The sequence below is a fragment of the Lepidochelys olivacea genome (genome assembly GCF_965140295.1).
Source record: "Lepidochelys olivacea isolate rLepOli2 genome assembly, chromosome: 11".
Taxonomy (NCBI): Eukaryota; Metazoa; Chordata; order Testudines; family Cheloniidae; genus Lepidochelys; species Lepidochelys olivacea.
The window spans coordinates 32,535,954-32,549,756 of NC_140421.1; the positions used below are offsets into that span (position 1 = coordinate 32,535,954).

At 41.9% G+C, this 13,803-nt stretch overlaps 1 protein-coding gene across 4 annotated transcripts in view; it reads left to right on the forward strand.

Annotated features, from left to right (window-relative positions):
* The window catches only part of TANC1 (tetratricopeptide repeat, ankyrin repeat and coiled-coil containing 1), a 216,512-nt gene that overhangs the window by 86,693 nt on the left and 116,016 nt on the right, over positions 1 to 13,803 (forward strand). The gene's annotated exons all lie outside the window — the stretch shown is intronic.

The window sequence follows — 13,803 nt, forward strand, 5'->3', positions numbered from 1 at the left end:
AGTTTTGAGAAGTAATGCGCATGTCTCTTACTAAATTAGGTATACCCTCTAATTTCCTTTTTATTTGCATTCTGTGGAATTCAATCATTCCAACACACTAGCATCACTTGAGTTCAGGTGGCTTGAGCATCAGATGAAGCTTTCCAAACTGCCAGTATCTAGGGAGATAGGTAATGGTTTTGAAGTTCTGTTGTCTTAGTATCTGCATCTGTGAACTTGAGTATCATGACAAAAAATTGTTAGGTTTGTCAGTACAAGATGCTTCTTGGCAACAAGCCATGATATTTAAAAATGAAAGAGAAACATTTGTTAAAAAGGTTATCAGACAAGTATTCCAAAATACTATTAGGGTTTTTAAACAAATATTCTTAGAGGATTTACTTACTTTATCTAAAATTCTTTTATCATCCAAATCCTTCTTGTAACCTTTCTTTTTGGCTCTTGATGTTTAAAGGACCGTGTTAACTTTAAGAGTTCAGGTAAAATTACTGAACCAGCGAATAGCATGTTTCAGTTCTGTTTGATTTTTACAAAGGATTGTATATTGACTTTAAGACCTAAGGTAAAATCTTGGCCCCACTGAAGTCAATGGCAGTTTTGCCATCTGCTTCAGTGGGGCGAGAATTTTACCCCTAGTTTTGAACTGTTGCGGATAGTTAACAATATTTCAGAAAGATAGAGTGTTTTTAAGGTATCTCAAAATTGTGTGATCTAATGCAAAGTGACTGAAATTTTTATGGTTAGCCTAACAGACTACTTATCAAGGTGGATAAAAATCAATGATTTTTTAAAAAAAATCAAAACAGATTTTTTTTATTTAAATTGGAATTTTTTGATAAAATGCTTTTTGAGGGAAAAACTAAGATACATTATAGCTCAAAGATATCTCATCATGGAATGGGGTTATAAATTCTAATTCTATAGTATGAGACAATATATTCATGTAATCTTTAAGAAAAGTTTTGTAATTGAGTTTCAATAGTTCATGGATTAGGGACCCAATTTTATGGGGTTCCAGGGGCTTCTGTATAGATTATTTAGATTAATCTTTCTATCTACCCAATGGGACTCAGTGCTCAGTCTAGAAGATACCATCAGAGATGCTTAGGCCCCGTCTACACTGGCAAGTTTCTGCACAGTAAAGCGGCTTTCTGCGCTGTAACTCCCGAGGTGTACATGCTGCCAAGCCACTTAATGCCCAGAAACTGCGCAGTTGTAGCGCTCTTAAAAAAAACACCCCGACGAGAGGCGTAGACCTTTCTGTGCCAGAGCTACAGCGCTGCAGTGCCAGTGTAGACACCGTGGCGATTACAGCGCTGCGATTGGCCTCCGGGAGGTTTCCCACAATGCCTGTTCTCACCTCTCTGGTCATTGGTTTGAACTCTGCCACTCTGCCCTCAGGTGACCAACCGTCAGTCCCACCCCTTAAATTCCTTTGGAAATTTGAAAGTCCCCTTCCTGTTTGCTCGGTGATGCGTGCAGTAGTCTCAGCACATCTTTCCAGGTGGCCATGCCTGCTCCCCACACCAGGTGATCCCCTTCTTGGAGCAATGCCAAGCTGCTGGATCTCATTGGTATTTGGGGAGAGGAGGCTATGCAGTCCCAGCTGTGCTCCAGCCATAGGAATTATGACACCTACGGACAGATTTCTCAATACATGATAGAAAGGGGCCATGGCTGGGACGCATTGCAGTGTAGGGTAAAAGTAAAGGAACTGCGTAACGCTTACCACAAGGCGCAGGAGGCAAACTGCTGCTCCAGTGCTGTGCCCACGAGCTGCCGGTTCTACAAAGAGCTGGATGCAATACTCGGTGGTGACCACCTCTCCACTACGAAGGCCCCTGTGGATACTTTGTTGGCTCATATGCCAGTCAAGAGTGGACCGAGCTAGGAGGAGCAAATCTTGGACGAAGAGGGGGAAGGGGTCCCAGATGCATAGGATGGCTCGGGGGCCAGAGATGCATGCAGTCAGGAGCTCTCTTCTACCCTGGAGGAGCCTAGCCAGTCAAAGCAGTCGGATCTTGGCGAAGCACAAATAGGAGAGGAGGCCCCTGGTAAGTGGATCTGATTTTGGGAATTGCCAAAGCGATTTGTTGGGGGCAGGAGTGTTGCAGAAAGCAGGCTTGTGTCCCACCACGTGCCTATTCTGAGCAGCGGAACAGGCTGTTGATACACTACCTCACTTCACGAGAATCTCCCTCAGAGATCTCCTGGAAACTCTTGTGGAGATAGTGGGAATTCACTGCTGCAGGTTCCTCAGCAGAGCTGCTTTGTTTCTTGCCTCATTAATGGTAACTTTTCTGCACCACTGTGCTGGCCGGGGCCGGGACGGGGCGGGCAGGGAGGATCATTGCTGCACACAGGCGAGCCGCATAGGGGCCAGGGTAGGAGCCGCAGGCTTGGAGAATACCCTCCCTTGATTCCCTGCTCACGCTCAGCAGCAAGATGTCTTCCATAAGGAACACAGCTTGTGGAAAATGTGGGGACAGGAATGATTATCAAGCCCCCCCCCCCCAGTGCTGGATCTCCCCAAGAGCCACGTGCCCAGTGTACAGTAGGGTCTGGGAAGAGTGATTCACCGTGCCTTGCGGCTACTCACCATTTTGGGGGTCTTGTGCCTTATGTGTGCTTGCCTGGGGTCAGCCAGTTAATGACAGATGTGTGACTACTGGCTGTGTTTTAAAGCACCGAATTAGTGTTGTCTGTGCTGCAAACAATACTACTTGTAAAATGTTGCATTTAAACTTCACAGAGATGACATTGGGAGGCCAGCCTCCCTTATCGGCAGTAGAACGGCTGCGCAGAATTAGAAAGCAGCCACGAAGAACTGAGGAGGACTTTCTGCGTGAGGTTATGATGCATTCCGTTGCTGAGATACAGGAATTGAAGGAGTGGCAGGACAGCGAGAAGAGAGACCGAAAGGAGAATGCAGCACACACCAGAAAGAAACCACGGAGCGGCTCTTAAATGTTATGGAGCGCCAAGTGGACGTGCTCCAGGCGATACTAGCTCTTTAAACCGAGCAGCTCTGTGCCCGCCCTCTCCTGCAGCTGCTGTCGCAAAACTCTTACCCATGTGCCCCGCACCACCAACACACTGTTATCAACCTCCTGGCTCCATTCTCTACCCGCAGCATTCCACTCCTCCCTCCTCACAGTCCAGCAGCGTGGACTCCCACTGCACTCAACATCCATCCCTCTGCAGTTTGGCCCTGCTAAAGTACGGCACCCGCTGTATTGTACTCCAAAGGAGAAGGTTGGGTACGATTCCTGGACGTACACAAATCTGTAGCTGTCCTGGGACCCCTCCTCCTCTGGAGACCATCTCTTCCCCCATCTCCCTCCCTGCTGATGTATTTTTGTTGTTTGACTCTCTCCTTCGGTTGTTTTCTTTTAATAAAAGCATTGTGTTGGTTTGAAAGCAATCTTTATTCTATTACGTGAAAGCAAAAAGAGCCCTGCAAAGCAACATACAATTACGTTAAACCCCCTTATTGCATCATGTGTACCAGTCACCTCATAGCATTACAAGCACTGCAATCCCGAGTATAGCAGCAAATTGTAGCTCACAAAAGCTTATGCTCAAATAAATTGGTTAGTCTCTAAGGTGCCACTAGTACTCCTTTTCTTTTTGTGAATACAGACTAACACAGCTGCTACTCTGAAACCAGCAAATATTATATTTAAATATTAAATATTCAGCTTCAAATTGCTGCCTCAAGACATCCCTGATCCTTCTGGCCCCACGCAGTGCCCCTCTAATAGCCCTGGTCTCTGGCTGTTCAAACTTAGCCTCCAGGCACTGAGCCTCTGCGTGAAGCTTTCACCCTTCTCTTCACAAATATTATGGAGAATACAGCATGTGGCTACAAGCATAGGAATACTGTCATTGGCCATGTCCAGCTTCCCATACAGGCATCGCCAGCGGGCTTTTAAATGGCCAAATACACACTCAGCAGTCATTCTACACTTGCTCAGCCTGTTGTTGACCTGCTCCTTGCTGCAAGTTGCCCCATGTATGGCTTCATAAGCCACAGCATTTAGGGGTAGGCTGGGTCTCCCAGGATCACAGTGGGCATTTCGACTTCCCCTACGATGATCTTCTGGTCTGGGAAGAAAGTCCCTGCTTGCAGCTTCTTGAACAGGCCAGTGTTCCGAAAGATGCATGCATCATCACCAGCCTGCATTAGTGTCCATGAAACGCCCATGGTGATCCACAAGGGCCTGGAGAGCCATTGAGAAATATCCCTTGCGATTAATGTACTCGGTGGCTAGATGGTCTGGTGCCAGAAGTGAAATGTGCATTCCAACTATCACCCCTCCGCAGTTAGGGAAGCCCATTTGTGCAAAACCATCCACAATATTACGCATGTTGTCGAGAGTCATGGTCTTTTGAAGCAGGATGCGATTAATGACCTTGCACTCTTCCATCAACACGACTCCAACAGTTGACTTTCCCACTCCGAACTGGTTAGCAACCAATTGGTAGCGGTGTGGAGTAGCCAGCTTCCACAGTGCAATCGCCACATGCTTCTCCAATGACAGGGCAGCTTTCATTCTTGTGTCCTTGTGCCACAGGGCTGGGGGGAGCTCATCACACAGTCCCATGAATGTGGCTTTCCTCATGCGAAAGTTCTGCAGCCACTGCTAGTCATCCAAGACGTGCATCACAATGTGATCCCACCACTCAGTGCTTCTTTCTCGAGCCCAAAAGCATCATTCCACTGTGGTCAGCACCTCCGTGAATGCCACAAGCAATCTCGTGTCATAGCTACTATGTGTGGTGAGATCGTTGCAGTCCTCTTGCCTTTGTAGTTTAAGGAATAACTCCATTGCCAGTCGTGACGTGTTGGTTAGAGCGAGCAGCATACTGGTCAGCAGTTCGGGATCCATTCCTGCAGCCTGAAAGAGGCAGGGTGCACAGTACACAAACCATTGAAAGATGGCGCCAAATGTGGATGGAAGCACAGAGATTGCTTGGATGTGAAGGAATGCATCACTGGGCATTGGGACTGGACCCAAAATGCCCTGTGGTCCCCTCTGCCTTCCCACAAGTCTTAGCGGCAAAAGAGAAAGAGCTGCTCTGTGGGATAGCTGCCCAGAGTGCACCGCTCCAAATAGTGCTGCAAGTGTGAACGCGCTATTGCTCAGGCAGCTGTCAATGTGAACACACAACAGCGGTTTGCCTTCTGCGCTCTCTAAGCGGCACTGTAACTTTGCCAGTGTAGACGTGCGCTTAGTTTTGCAGTTCTCAAACTGTGGATTTGTTTCTCCAGAGATAACATGCTTGTTAACGCAAAAATAGTTTAAAATAAATAAATAAATAATATATAGAGGTGAAAAATAAGACCTCAACCCTTTTGCCCTTCTGCAAATTTGTGCACACATAGTCAATCCCTAACCTCTCTCTAAAAGTGCAAAGTTTCAAAAAGTTTAATGAATAGAAGATTGTTGTGGGCGGAATAGCTCTGGAGAAGGAGAAGAAGTCTGGAGATAAATTTGAAAAGGGAGGGACAGGCAGTAGAAACTGTTTGAGCAGCATATTCCAGAAGTGTTGAGGTCTTTCTGAGTGTAGCCTTCATTAATTTGAGATCTACCATACCATTCTCTTACTAGAAAGGAAAACCTATAATGGCAGCAGGCCGTAAAAGAAACCGAGTTTGGGAATAAGAACCATTCAAGAAATATATGTTTGCTGATGATGATTAAAGAAAGTCATACCATGAACTGATGGAAGTCACTTAAGCACTTGGATTCTGAGACTGTTGAAGTAATAATCTCACTTTTAACAACAGTAGCTTCTTCTGCCGCTGTAGAAAGAATATTTTCTTCCTTTGGACCAATTCATTTCAAATTGAGAAATAGTCTGGGACCTGAAAAAGCAGGAGAACTTGTCCTTCTTTTCCAGATTATGAACAAACAGGAAAACGAAGGTGAGGATGACTGAGTTAGCTGCAGAAGCCATGTTTTAAGTTTCTCATGTTGACCTGCCTGCATAGTCGATTTACATTTTGTTTTCTGTTTTTAAATATTTTATTTAACTATTTTAGTTAAACAATTTTAACAAAAACAAACCTGATTTTAAAAAACTTGAATGTTTAACTAAATTCAAAAATTTATTTGCTTGTTTTGTTAAAATATTATATGTTTGTTGTTGAAGAAAAAAATCCAGAATACATAACGTTGTTGTTTTAGTTAACTAAAACAATTTAAATGTCTGGTGGTGATCTCCTCCTAATACAGTATGGCAAGAAAATCCTCCAAATATTAATGATTAACCTGTTGAATTGGAGATAGTTCACCTCCCAATGACTTCATAAATATCTGCTTCAATTACCTTTGGTAAATGAAATAACCAAACAATCATTCATTTTCTGATATAGCTGTAAAACTAACCTGAAAAGTTTTCAAAATAAATCACTTAAAAATGTATAGTGTGTACCTTCTAAAAATGAAACCTACATTTATCTCTGAGTTGTGAAGAATATGTATTAAGGTTATAACAACCAACAAGAATGCACTTTTGTGTATAAATCCATGATTCAATTGAGTCTTCCTGACTAGTGATTTTAATCAATTTGATTTAAATCAAATCCACCCTGCTACTTATTGTTTTGTTTACCCTGTGACTTTCACACACAAATGTTGACTCATTCAAAACATTGAGAAATCTCAAGAAATCTTCTTGTCTTGTTGTTTTGTTTGACTGTTTCACAGTGGAATAATTTTGAAGTTTTTGGGACTACTGCCTGTCATTTAAAAGCTAGCAGCTGTTAAAACATTTTTCATTAGTGGATATGGCTGCTTTGTTCCATAGGAATATGCCAGACGTATACATTATCTTGGTATGCTATTCCTTTTGAATGTTGGAGAATTTGAACTGGCAAAGGAGGAAGATTTTACATAAATGAACCGTCATCTGGGATGGGGCAATAAGAGATGAAGAGGATTCCAGCAGTATGGCTTTCACAGCCATTTTCGGTGTTATTGTATCAGCAGTTTATGTAGCATGGTGATATTCCCATCTCAGAATGTGGTTGACTGAAAAGAGAGGGAGAAGTGAGGAGAGCACAGAAGAAGGTGGGGGTTTTTTGTTTTGTTGTTTTTTTTAAAAAAAACAACAAAAAATACCCATAGTTGAAAATAATCAAATGTTAGGAGAGATGGTGGAAGCAAATGTTAATGAAATAAAGCGATACCTATCCCACTTTACTGGGAGACAGGTATGGCAGAGCTTCCAGATGGTTTGTTTATTTTGTGTCTGTGATTTTATCAATTTTAAGACGTGGCCCTGTACTGCTATAATTGGTCACGTGTCTTAGAACTGCTCTTCTGAACTAGAGTTTGTATGTGGATTTCTTAAATTGAAACTCCATTAAGTATCTGGCTAAATAACATATTATCTGAGTCTTGAAACTCTTAATTTACGTTAGTTTGTTTAAGGAATAGAATAGCTGTATTGTTGCCAGCATTTTATGGACTGACTTTCTTACCTTGTACCATGTCTGTATATATTAATAATATGAAACCCACAGGGTAAATTATGTAAATTTGAGTTGTCCAGGATGTAAAACAGACTTGTCTTATTTTTTGTGTGCTCCTGCCATCACACTGTTATAAATCACAGTTTAAAGCTTTCAACAATATTGGTAACTTTCCCTTCCTGTGTAGGAAAATTTGGTTGGCACTTACGTTCAAGAAAATGACAGTATTTTTGGCCCCTTTTATTTAAAGTAAATTTTCACACTTTATTTTAGGATACATTATTGTGTACTTTATTACAGTCTTTTTCCAGTCCCATTGCTATATTTACTGATAAAATAACATTTAGTTTGCTGGTTAAGTACACTAAAGACAATTTTATGCATAAAAGTACTTGCATAGATAAATAGTTTTAAAATAATTTGAGGAGAACCAATCTGACATAGAATCTTTTCTATAAAGTAATGATACATCCTTGTGTCATTTTAATGGTTTAAATTAAAATTCAGTCGCAGAACAGGACTCTAGTTTGAGAAGTCTGAAACAAAGAAAAGTTCAGTATAAAATAGCTTGGCAGCAGCTGTCTCCTTCCTTTCCAATCTCTCATCTCTTTCTCTTTCCCTGCCCTCTCCTCTGTGTCTTGGCTTTTTTTGATGTTTCCCAACACCTCTTAATATAATGGTGACTGCAGGTTTTTTTGATGGTGCACGCAATATTGGAGTCAGATATCTGTCTGAACAGGCACTGCATCAAGCAGCACTTTGAGTGGAGATGGAGAGACCATTTCTTTCCTACTCTCTTCTTTCTCCCCCATAATAGTCCTAAATTGTGTGGGAAAACTGTGGTCTCAGTTGTTACAATTTGACTGAGTGTTATCCAATTAAACAGGAATAAATTAAGTTTAAATTTGGAGGGGAAAGAAAAAAAGGCAGGACAGTATTGTGGGTCTCATAGACTCATAAGTCAGAGGGGACCATTGTGATCATCTAGTCTGACCTGCACATTGCAGGCCACAGAACCTCACTCAACCACTCCTGAAATAGATGCCTAACCACTTGTCTGAGTTAATGAGGTCCTCAAATCATGGTTTAATCACTTCAAGTTACAAAGAATTAACCATTTACACTAGTTTAAACCCGCAAGTGACCCATGCCCCATCCTGCAGAGGAAGGTGAAAAACTCCCAGGGTATCAGCCAATCTGACCCAGGGGAAAATTCCTTCCTGACCCCAGATATGGCAATCAGTTAGACCCTGAGCATGTGGCAAGACCACTAGGTCTTTTGCTGCTGGCGGTCACCGATAGGCCACATGCCACCCCCTCCATAAACTTATCAAGCTCAGTCTTCAAGCCAGTTAGGTTTTTTGCCCCCACTGCTCCCCTTGGAAAGCTGTTCCAGAACTTTACTTCTCTTCTTGTTAGAGACCTTCACCTAATTTCAAGCCTAAACTTGTTGATGGCAGTTTATATCCATTTGTTCTTGTGTCCACATTGGTGCTTAACTTAAATAACTCCTTTCCCTCCCTAGTATTTTTCTCTCTGATGTATTTATAGAGAGCAATTATATCTCTCCTCAGCTCTACATGAGCGCAAGGCCTGCCTGGCCATCTACCATAGCTGGCCCTTCACCGAGGGCTGTGCCTGCACCCCAAAGCAGATGGCTGCAGCCAGATTCATCCACTGCCCCAGTGAGAATGGGCCTGATGTGGTTCAATGCTGCTGCTGCTTCAAGGAGCTGGAAGGCTGGGAGCTTGATGATGACCCCGTTGATGAGCAGAGGAAACACACCTCTTGCTGGGCTTTCCTCTCCCTCCATAAGAACCCTGTTGACCTGACACTGCAGGAGTTCCTGAAACTGGACAAGGAATGAATGAGAAATGTGATTTAAAAAGCAAATCTTTCAGAAAGTGACGGAATTTAAAGAAGAATCAAAGTGTTCACGTTGTGATATTGAGGTCTCCTAGGCCCCTGCGATTTGCCTGTGTGCGGCATCTGACTTGTGTATATGGAGCTTTCTGGAGCTGCCTCTTTGTGCCTGGGTAGTGCTAGTAGTTCAGGTCCCTTTCATGCAAAACTCAAAGGGATGTATACTTATAAACAAAGGGGGAAATTTTCAGAATCACGTTAAGGGATTTAGGACCACAATTACCATTGACTTGGACTGCTTCACCTTGGCTTTCAATGAGGTTTGTGTTCCTAAATCTCTTACATGACTCTGAAAACCTCCCTTTTGAAATGATTTTCTGTCTCATGTTGACACATATTTCCTCTCAGCCTTCTTTTGGTTAGGCTAAATAAGCCAAGTTCTTTGAGTCTCCTCTCATAAAGTAGGTTTTCCATTCCTTGGATCATCCTAATGGCCCTTCTCTAAGGGTCTAACTTAAACCTACAGAAGGAAAGCACTTTAGCGAAAGCTAGCACTTGACTATCCTATTGTGTAAAAGATACTGCAAAAGTGTTAAATCTGACTGAGTTCAGGTAATCTGCTGTCATATACAGCTATAGCACAACACTTGAAAGTGACACAGTTACGACCAAAATTTAGGTTTTATTTACAAAATTATATATAGGAAAATATATAAATCAGAACAAAATGTTTTAGTTGAAATTAACACATTCATGGAAAGAAATGTACCTATTTTTTCCATGTGGCGTGTATTATCCCTACTATGAACACTTTCCTAATTCATATGGGATATTTAGCTTCAAGGTTGTTCTGTTTTCTTGTAATTTATCTAGACTTTATTGAATTGCTCCCAATTACTAACCTAAATGACATTTTGGTGATGTCAGTCTCTTTCAGTTCATGTATTCCTCTCTGCAGCACTGTACTACATATGACATTGTAAAGAGACAAGGTTAATCTCTCCATTGTGGAAAGATTAATCAAAGATGTAATTAGTGTGTGAAGTATATGTTACTTCAAAGAATTAAAGAATTCCATTCCATCATATGTATCTTTTTGATGCCTATAATGTTGTAATTTAACAATTCTGTTTTTTGACCAATCTGTGCTGGGGAGGGGATGAGAGAAACATGACAGACGTTAGCATGTTGCTTAATGTACTACTGGAAGGTACTTGAATACCATTGTGACGAAGGCGGAATAAAAACCTATACCGAATGTGTTGGCCTTTAAAGCTAAATTTGCCAGCAAGTATTTAGACTGCAGTTCCAACTAAATGAGATATAGGCCTACTAACCAGGCTAAGCCATGTTGAAAGTGTGTTCAAGTATATGCAGGAACTGTTTAAAAAAAAAAACACAAACACACACACATTCAAAAATACCCTGGTTCCTTACGACTGTTGGAGCCCCAGTACCCACAGGCTTCTGGGGGTGAGGCAAAGGAATTAGTTTTTTTAACAAGTTTACTTCTAAGGCTTGTATATACAGAAAAAATCCACACACACACACTGTCACTGTGTCTCTGTCTCTCTCTCTCTCTCTGTTTATTTAATAAATATCAGGCACTGTTATAAAACATATAGTATATCAGGCAGCTAAGTACATGATGTTCCATTTTTTATTTTTTTTTGCTTCACAGTGGAAGACTATATTATTATTTTTGATGGGCATGTGGAAATCCTATTAGTGTTAAGCATACATCAAGAGGAGACTGTATGCTGACATCTATTAGGTAAACATTATACCTGTCTTTGGTGTGCTTTTCTAATCTTGGTATTAGATTTGATTTGTGTGTACTTTGGGCTTACGCTAACGTTACTAGTACAGTAGCTACAACAGGGTTTTTAGTTGTTTTTGTTTTAATATTTCTGGGTATGAACTTAAAGCTTGTGAAAGGTTCTGCATTGAGAACCATGGGGGTTAAGACCTCTTCTCCTCCCCACCCCCTAAAAGGCAGAGCACAGGAAGTGTCAGGGCAAGTTTCTTACCACTGTGCCTCATCCCTAATTTGGAGGTTTGAAACTGCATTAGTACCAATTATGTCCTCTTGTAATGAGATGACATGCTGGGAACTGGATTGAGATCAAAGTCATTTCACGTAAGGCACGAAATAGTCAGCAGGTGGTAATAATGTTCATTTACTAGACTTGGGCAGGAACTTGGATATGAAAAACTAATTTCAGTAGTTTAGAAAGTACAGTGTTAGGAGACCAGCATGTTTCCTCCACAGTGGGGAAGTCTTCCACTGTATGGAGAACACTAAGTCAGTTTTTCTTAAGCTGTAGTCTACAAACCACCAGTGATCCACTGAGCACTTGTGGATCATGTGGGGCTGGCTGCTGTGCTCCTCTCTTACATCTGCTGCTTTAAATATCCAACTTACTGACCTATGTGGGGTTCTCCTGTGTATGAAATGATTCGCAAAAAGAAAAGGAGTACTTGTGGCACCTTAGAGACTAACCAATTTATTTGAGCATGAGCTTTTGTGAGCTACAGCTCACTTCATCAGATGCATGCCGTGGAAACTGCAGCAGACTTTATATATACACAGAGAATATGAAAAAATACCTCCTCCCACCCCATTGTCCAGCTGGTAATAGCTTATCTAAAGTGATCATCAGGTGGGCCATTTCCAGCACAAATCCAGGTTTTCTCACCCTCCACCCCCCCCACAAATTCACTCTCCTGCTGGTGATAGCCCATCCAAAGTGACAACTCTTTACACAATGTGCATGATAATAAAGTTGGGCCATTTCCTGCACAAATCCAGGTTCTCTCACCTCCTCACCCCCCTCCCAAAAACCACACACACAAACTCACTATCCTGCTGGTAATAGCTCATCCAAAGTGACCATTCTCCCTACAATCACTTTGGATGAGCTATTACCAGCAGGATAGTGAGTTTGTGTGTGTGGTTTTTGGGAGGGGGGTGAGGGGGTGAGAGAACCTGGATTTGTGCAGGAAATGGCCCAACTTTATTATCATGCACATTGTGTAAAGAGTTGTCACTTTGGATGGGCTATCACCAGCAGGAGAGTGAATTTGTGTGGGGGGGTGGAGGGTGAGAAAACCTGGATTTGTGCTGGAAATGGCCCACCTGATGATCACTTTAGATAAGCTATTACCAGCTGGACAATGGGGTGGGAGGAGGTATTTTTTCGTATTCTCTGTGTATATATAAAGTCTGCTGCAGTTTCCACGGCATGCATCTGATGAAGTGAGCTGTAGCTCACGAAAGCTCATGCTCAAATAAATTGGTTAGTCTCTAAGGTGCCACAAGTACTCCTTTTCTTTTTGCGAATACAGACTAAGACAGCTGTTACTCTGAAACCTGTCAATATGAAATGATTGTGGTCTCTATGAAAAGCCTGGACTCCTACCTTTCAGCTGCTTCTATAAGAGGACCAAGTGTAGCAGCATCCTCTGGGGAACCCTGTAGCCAGGGCTAAGATTGAGCCAGTACATGGGCTTTATGGCATACCAGTATCTCTCTGAAATGACTGTATTTTTCTTCAGAATCTCAGTTTTTATTTTTGAAAAAGTGGCTGTTATGGTTGCAAAGAAACCTCAAAAATATGAACAGTGTGTACTTGATACAGAGATGTTTATTGGTCAAGGCACACAGCTCTGAAATGTATGATTATGTCCTCATTCATCTTAATGAGATGTTAACTCAGATTCCCAGACATGAAACTTAAACACTAACACCATTAACTATTTTATTCCTCATGTGAGAAAGGAAGGCCTTGATTACAGATCTCCACTATTTGTTATGTCTGAGGTCTTGTTTTGGTGTCACAAGTGGATGGTGGTTGGTGATAGCTACACTTATTTTTTTTTTGGTCCCTCAGTCAAGAAAGAGCCAAGCCTACGGAGCTTCGTAGAGTCCATGAGCATATCCAAGACCTGCCAAAGAGCTTGCAGAATCATATTCTGAATATCTGTAAAAAATATTGCGATCGGCATCCCATTTTGGTTAATCACATGGGCTGACCGTAGTTTGTGAGCAGAGCAGAGCCTGGTGAACATCACCACCTTTTTTCCTTCCTCCCTCCCAATTCAATCCCAGATTACAGTCATAAGAGGAGGGGACAGAGGAACTATAACTTAAGTGGGAAAAGAACCAAGAATTGCTGGTGGAACTGAAGTTCCTGGTTCATTTGGAGTCAGGAGCTTCCTTAATGCAGTACTTGAGAGAGGAAGTTGGCAAAAGAACGGAGGGAGCAAGGGCAGGGAGGAGCCTGGGTGAGAAAGTGAAATAAGATGGTGAGGTGAATCTATTTTGTAAAGGAAATTTAACATTAACAACATAAACAAATTATGCGCAGGTATACAAAGTAGTGTAATCTTCAAAGGGATGATATGTAATTAGATATTGAATAATAATTGTTAAGGGAAATAGGAACTCAAGTGCA